At 40.1% G+C, this 8005-nt stretch overlaps 1 long non-coding RNA gene across 2 annotated transcripts; it reads right to left on the bottom strand.

Moving 5' to 3' along the window:
* Positions 1-3063: 3063 nt before the first annotated feature.
* Positions 3064-8005, bottom strand: LOC133727141 (uncharacterized). Of its 2 annotated transcripts, XR_009855053.1 has the most exons (4): positions 7512-8005; positions 7294-7400; positions 6228-6299; positions 3064-4340 (listed from the first exon to the last, which is right to left on the bottom strand). It is a non-coding gene; the product is annotated as an uncharacterized LOC133727141 (long non-coding RNA). The 2 variants fall into 2 exon arrangements; XR_009855042.1 differs by lacking the exon at positions 3064-4340 and having other exon boundaries at positions 5512-6299.

Genomic DNA, 8005 nt, shown 5'->3' with positions numbered 1-8005 from the left:
CCAAAAAACCCGGACTACTCCAAGGGTCTAGGGTTTGCATCTTTCTGCCTGTCCGGCGACGCTCGAGGTCGGTTGGGGTTTCCTCGCCGCAGATGAGCCGCTTCCGGACGGGTGTCTTGAAGGCTACTTGCTCCGGAGCTTTGAGAGGAGGGGTTGGCTCAAGGTTTGGCTGATGATGTTGACGGCGAGTACCAGATGATGGCTTGGACGCGGTGAGCGTCTGTACATGGCAGGTCATCGAAGATGGTGGGGTTGGACGATGGATCTGCACCGAATTTGGGTTGTGGCTTCGGCACTACGTTTTTGACCGTGGCGGCGCGACTTGCAGCAAGGTGGCAGCGAGGGACGTGGTGTCGCGGTTTGAGGCATGGGGTTGCAACAGTGGGATGCGGCGTAGCTGGGTGAGGCGGTGGGATGTGGCGGTGGCATCCAACGCCGAGGGTTGAGGCGGTGGGATGCAGCGGTGGGATCCGGCGAAGCTGCTTCAATGCTGTGTGCAGCCTGGGAGGCTGAGCTGAACTTTGGGCTTGGGTCACGTCATCATGTTGGGCCTTGTGGATCACTCCTCTTTGGGCTGCCTTTGAGCTTCTATGGTGGGCTAGGGTTTTGCTCTCAGCCAGTCCCTATGTTTTTAGTTTGTCTAATTACAATAAAGTTCCTTATTTTAGGAACACTCTATGTACTTCTAGCGACTCTGGAGTAGTACCGAAAGAGAGTATCCGCTACCTCTACGTATTTATATGTCTAATGAGTATGACTATATGTACGTACAACTTGTGGGTACTACCACTAGCTTTTTGTCTGTCTTTAAATGACAGCGGAAGAGTATGTAACGGCTTATTCTGGCTTGTGATGAATATATTATTTTGCCCTCGTGGCTTTACTAAAAAAAAAAAAAAAAAAAAAAGTCTTGTACGTTTTATTTAAATCAGCTTGGTTAGAATTGTTTTTGTAAATTTATTGGTAATTTTTTCCTATATGAAAAAGAAAGAAAATATGAAGATGCCATTCTCCAAATATGGAAAACAAAATCAAATAAGCCGTGAACTATAGATTTGACATTTTCCATTTGACATGCTACAGGAGAGATGCTCTTCTTCCAAACAATTTCAATACCCTAATGATACATCATCCTATGAATCGCTATACAAACGTGACAAGTGTTCACCCTATAGAGGAAGTAGCCTTGCGTGAGGCTTCCACTTACGTATTAAACAATCAAATGAAAACCAGGAACCAGCCGACTAAGCTAGCCAAAAGAAAAGGTCGGTGTTGGAAACCAGGAACCAGTAAACCATGTTCAAAACCACCAAACCAACCAGCACCCACATTATAATATAAACTAGGATCCAAACCAGTTAGCCCCACCTTGTCATAGCCCTTATCCATTTCTTTTAACTACCGCCTTCTGCAATATATCCTATAAATACCAGTCCCCAGACGCAGTTCTGACAGAAAAAACCAGTTCACAGCAAGTTCATATAGTTGAGAAAGAGAGATCAGATATATTATCATGGCTGATATTGCGATTTTGGTTGCTGAAGAGTACGAGAGAAGGGTGAAGAGCTCAAGAAAAGCTGGTGAGGCTAGTACTGACTTGGCTTCTTGTGTTTCAGTTTTGGCTCAAACCCTGAAGGAGAAGATTGGAAAAGAAAAGATGGAGTTTCTTGTGAAGTGGGTTAAGGAGGAGCCCAGGAGCCAGATTGGTGTTGAAGCCTCCAATGGATTCTTCTCTGCTTAATTAATTGGTTTCTGAAGCTTTTCATTTATATGTTTATTTATTGTACATATATAATATCCAATTTCCTTTCCCTATGATCTTTGTACATAGTTATCTTCTATAAATTAAAACAAAGAAGACGTCATCTTGTTTTTTGAAATCCTTATATCTCAAGGTGCTATTGTCTTTGGAATTTATGTTTGAAATTAAAATTCGTGCGCTTCCACTTCAACATATACAATGCATTATTTTATTCTCATTCAAGATGAAACTTATTGCTAGATCATGAACTACCTTGTTACACACTCTGGGGCGTAACTGCGTAGGAGGCTGGTTGGGCTATAGCCCAACCTATAATTCATTCAATATTTGATCGATTATAAGTGCTAACATTTTTCATATTCATGTTGAGTTGGCAAAGTGGTTTGTTATTTTCCTAGTGACCTTAGTTTCATGTTGAGTTGGCAAAGTGGTTGGTTATTTTCCTAGTGACCTTAGTTTGAATCTTGTTGACAGCAATTAATGCTTGTTTTCTTGGTTGTTTTATCATTTTCCTCCCCCATTTTCTTCTTTTGTTCCTTTGTTATTTTTTTTTTCTCTTTCCCCATGAAGGGCTCCCTTCTTCTTTCCTGCTAAAATTTTCTTGCCTATTTTTTTTCTCTCTTTCCCGATTTTCTTACAAAAATTTCTATTAACATTTCTTTACAATTTAGTCTCAAAATTTTTACAAGCATTATTGATGGGGAAAAAAAAATCTTGATAGCAAGCCTTAGATTAGCCCACCCCAAGTTTACATCCTGGATCCGCCACTATACACACTTAAGATTGAAAACATATTTTATGACCGAACACCTTGTTACCTTGTGGCACTCTTTACTCTTGCTCAATTCGTATTGCATCCAGTATATTTAGCTAGTTTCCACTCTTTACTCTTGTTCAAAATGAATACCTGTAGAACAGTACGTCTAGATATTAAAAAAGAAAAGAAAAGAAAACTGGATTACATTATTGTATCTTACTAGCTACTGGACAAAGGTAAGCAACAGTGACAATAGCTGAGTTAGATGTAATTTCGATCTTGGTCATTGCTTTATATTTCTTTAATGCTAATTTCTACGCATGAACAAATACATCATACATCATGCTTTTGAAAGGTAAACACTTTTTTTTTTTTTTTTGATGATCTACCTTTCAATTCATTGACCTCCGAGAGTTTGAGGGAGCATCGATGGTTGAAAATTTTTCTAATATATATGTAACATTTTTGACCTACCAATTTAATAAGGTTAGTTTTCCACCAATTATATCCCAAATACCAGGAATTCCAAATTTTTTGGCAAGAATATTAATATTTTAATAAATAAAAAACAATACAATACTAGATTCAAGTCAATTCCTCTTTCTCTTAAAGAGCTCCCGAAAAGTCAGAGCCAAATCGAAGCCTAAACCTAGGTTTCGCGAGCAGTGCGGCGGCGCCTCTTGGCTTCAATTTGTAACAGGGTGCTTTGGCGTTGTTCTTCTAGATGAGGGAGGACGAGACTTCGATCTCGGGCGTGATGGTGGTGAGTTGGCCTGAAACGAGTCCGGTTTTGGTTTCTTTCGGGCTGTGCTTGAGGTCGATGGCAGTGGTTGACATCAGGCCTGCAGGCTTTTCTTGCGAAGGTGGTATTTCCATTTGGAGCGAATTGGCGTCTTTGGGCGGAAGGCGTGTGGCTCGGACGTTGAAGCGGGCAGTTTGTTGTCACGGCGGCGTCTCATTATCCGACTTCGACCAAAGGCGAGGTCTTTCCCAATTTTCCTGATGCTGGAAGGCCGATAGAGGCCGCTGGAGCGGTGGCTGCTTCCCTACAAATTCAGATCTGCCCAATTTGGGTGTTGTGGACGAAGGGTTTGGGCAGTGGACTTGGGCCTCTGCCTTGTTGGGTTGCAGAGCTGCAGTCCGGTGAACTGGGCCTGGCCAGTTCCCCTTCTTCCTCTCTCACTTGCGTTGGGAGTTATTTGGGCTCTATGGGAAGGGGCATATCCTCCTTTTAGTCTAGCTATTCCTAGAGCGTTGCTATGGCTGTGTTGATTGTTGCGACGTACACCAAGAGGGTCTTAGGCGTCAAGATGTTCAAGACAGTGGTTCCATTCTAGGACAGTATAGGGTTAGGGAGTTTTTAATTTATGTACTTTAGTTTTCTGTAGTTCCTTTAGGATTTTAGTCTTTTTGGATGTTCATTTTTGGAATTTATTCATTCTTTTCTGAGCATCGATCTATAATATGAGGGATCTTCGGACCCTTATAGCTTGACCGAGAGAGGTCGTATGATTTTCATCCATGGATATGTCTTCCGTTGCCCTAAAAAAAAAAATTACAATACTAGAATATAAAAAAAAATGGCCCACAATATTACATACCAAAATAGAAAAAAACACACTCAAACTAAACAAACCAAGAAAGACTCCAAAGGTCTAAACCAAGCGAGCTGAACCCGTGTCCACCTAAATCGGAACCCAACAAGGAGGAGACGTGTTAGGTCATCTACACTGCCTAGGAGGAAGTTCAATCAAGCTGCATGATCCGACACGAACGACAGATCTTGGGAAGTGCCGATGTCGATTTAAAACACCCAAACATCTTTCCCGGAAACATAAAGAAGAAGAAGAACAGCAAATCTCAAATCATCTATGCAACGGAGATCATCCTCTACTACCAATAGTACCAGATAAATAAGAGGACGATAAAAAAAAATGAGATACACAATTTTAGCTAAAATAAGAAGCACTTTAGTAATACGTCTGTATCAGTGCTCCTTATTTGAGTTAATTTTCAATTTATATTATTTTTTAAATGAAGTTTAAATAGTTTAAATATATTTATAAATTACATAAAATAACTCAAAATGAATGTTTTAAATTATAGAGAGCGTCATCTCGCTCTCTATATTTAGGAGCGAGATAGCTAAAAGTTATAATGGAGAGCCACTTAGGAGTCTGGTGCAGCTGCTAAGATAGATAAAAAGCTAAACATGCTCTCCAAAATAGCTAAGGAGCCACAATAAAGAGTCTGCTAAAGTGACTATCTATTTTAACTTTTAACTATCTCGCTCCTAAATATAGAGAGCGTGATGAGACTTTCTATAATTTAAGACATTCATTTTGAGTTATTTTATGTAATTTAGAAATATATTTAAACCATTAAATCTTCATTTAAAAAATAATATAAATTCAAAATTAGCTAAAATAGAGAGGACTGATGCAGATGTATTTCTAAAGTGGCTAGCTAAAATGACTTTTTAGCTATAATTTAACTAAAAAATGACTAGCATTGCTAAAGATGCTCTAAGAATATATTATTGTACGCTAGCATGAAGCAAATAAGGGAAGCCTGTCACGAGCCCAGCTAAGATCAGAATGTACCACACCACCCTAAAAGGCCCAGCCCAAGCCAAACCCAAGTTAGAGAGAAAATGATCATTTGGCTAGCCCAAAGGCCCAACCCACCAAAACCTAACTCTGCCTGTGGCGAGCCGGAGACCGGATTACCACAACGCCGCCTCCCCAAGGAACCCTACACTCGCGACACTTAGGGAGTAAGTGTTTTGGGCCTAGAATTCCTCAAAGAGACAAGACCTTTAGGTTGGAAAACAAGATATCTATAAGCCCGAAATTTTTTGGGCTTGTATAGTGGGCTTGGCTCGTAATCACAAGATTACGAACTAGACGAGAAAGAGGAAAGGAAGGTGGTGTTGTGTTGAGTTTAGAACCTACGTCATTTTTTAGTTCTTAGCCCAAGTTTACATTAGGTTCATTGAATGGTAATTTACGTGAGTCTTCTAGGTCTAGCCTACTAGGACCTAAACTCAAATGGAGGTTCTAACTCTAGGGTTCCACTTTGGTGGTAAGCAATCACACACATCATCAACCATACATAACGTTACAAAAATTTAATGAGATCAAACATGCCAAATAAAAACAAACTTTAAACAAAACAAATTTTAGCCTCCAAGGATTATCCTCCGTACCCAAGCTTCGACAACAACAGCCTGCAAAACAAACTAAAGTAGGGGTTAGACTCCTACATCTAGTCATTGCCCATGCCCGCCCCCATATCTAAGTTTAAAAACATGAGTTATTGTTTTGAGAAAAAGTAATAGATAAAAACCGGTTTGCGATTCCACGTGATCGTCACCACGCAATTATAATTTCCATGGCAATTGATCTCCTTCCACAACTTTCATCATAACTGTCTATCTAGCCAATCACTTTCCGGAATTCAATAATCACAAGGCTAGAGACAAAGGGGATAATTCAATAACAAGGGCATGGTGCACACTGCCCACCACCGGTGGCTCAAGGAGGAACATACCTCTCCTTACATCCCCATCAATTGCCAACGCATCAATCCAATCCACGCAAACCATTTCAATTATAAAACAGATAATTTTCAAAACCATGCAAGAGGCCTCATATAAAACATAATATATGCAAGAAAAGCATAGATAGAGTTAAAGGCATCCCCTACCTGGAACTCGAGCTTTCTCTTGCAGCACTTGGCCTCAATGCAACCTTGTAGCAACCACCACTTCACAAGATCCTACCAAGATATCAAGCCTAGACCAAATAAGTGACATTAATCACGATAAACTAGGCTAGCTATTCACTCTCAATACTGTCCGAAGAAAACCTTTCCTTTAACCTAATTACTAACTAATAACCAGACCATTAGGGCTCTAAGGGAGAGTTGGTTTTTCAGGAAAAAGTGGCAAAAACACCTTTAGAAGACTAATTGTCCAAAGCTGGAAACAGAGTTTAAGTAGGAACTATTAAGGGTCAAGGAAAAGTGTTCAAAATACTTGAGGTAATTCTTGGAAAATTTTGGAAAGAAGATGGTTTAACAACCTACTCAGTAAGAATGAAATGGTTATAGAATTTTGAGTGAAGCCATGTGAAGAGTAAAGGTTTTAAAGGCTAAAGTAAAACGATGTGCAGATTCTTTCTAGAAATAACAGCTTCTGTCCACCTATTTCAAAATTACATAACTAATTCTAGAAAAATGATTTTGGGTTGATTCAAATTCTGGAAGGTTCATCTTTGTGTCTACTATATTTCTCTAGAAGGAACTGATCTCAAATTCTCAACAATTTAGCTCCAGTTTTGAAAGGAATGCAGCTGGGTCAGATTATACTGGAAACTGAAAAACTGCAGAAATTGGTTCTTTTGTGTAAAGCTCTTTTGGTACCCAAAATGGCTGGTTAAGTAGACTCTAAGACATCTACAGAAAGTATCTAAAGCTCCTAAAGACTTAAACTTTCAGTCATCCTTTAATACTATAAGGGGGAGGTCTTGTAGCTCACTAACATGATGTTTTGAAGACATGGTGTTTGGACAACAGTAACACAAATGAGCTCTTTGGATCAAGCACGATTTCAATGTTTAAGATAACCATGGTCTAGCATAGATCCAACACATCAAAAAGAATAAAAGGTTCTAAGTTAAAGCAACAAGGTTCTAACAACAATAATGACAAGTTGTAATCTGCAAGAGTTTGTAACAGATATACAGAGTGTTATGGAAAGGATGATACTCACCAAAGACTAACCAAAAAGGTGAGTTTCTCTTGAGGGTTTCAACAGGAAGGAGAGCTGAGGGAGCTGATTGGATCGAGCCCAGTTGCAGGCCAAGAAATTCGCTCAATCTCGAATATGAGTGAAACAGAAACTTCTCAATATGTAAAACAGTTGTTTTGAACGTATTGAGCCTAGAAATTGAAGAAAGAAATGGGAACTTGATGGTTCAAGAATCTTACCAACTGTTGGTAGAATTTCAAGCAAGATGTGGGGGATTTGGGTAGAGCAAGAGAGGGAATTCAAGCAGAAATCCGGAACAGGCTTGCTTCCGAATAGCTTCCGCTTCGAGGGGTGTACAGGTCTCAAAACGACTCCGATGGAGCTGAAATTTGGAGACTAGATATAGGAGACATAGGCGAATAACTTTGATGAAGAAAGTTTTTTGATTGGAGGTCCCTAACTAGGAGTTTCGAGGCATGCAAACACACTGATATGCCCAGCAAAGAGAGAAAGGGCGAGAAGAGGAGGATGGACGACGACCTCTAGTTTGGGATTCTCTCTTTTGAATGTCTGGAGTGATGTTCTTGGAGGAGTTGCCATCTGCATGTTGGTAACGTGGAACAGAGTTGCTGATCGAGGTTTTCTTTCCCTCTGCCCAACTTTGACGTGAACAAAGAAAGAGGAAAGACTTGGGCTTTGCATAGGTAGAAGCAGGCTCAACGTGTGGGGTTTG

Source organism: Rosa rugosa, chromosome 1 (assembly GCF_958449725.1).
Source record: "Rosa rugosa chromosome 1, drRosRugo1.1, whole genome shotgun sequence".
Classification (NCBI taxonomy): Eukaryota; Viridiplantae; Streptophyta; class Magnoliopsida; order Rosales; family Rosaceae; genus Rosa; species Rosa rugosa.
This window is presented reverse-complemented; position numbering and strand designations above follow the sequence as displayed.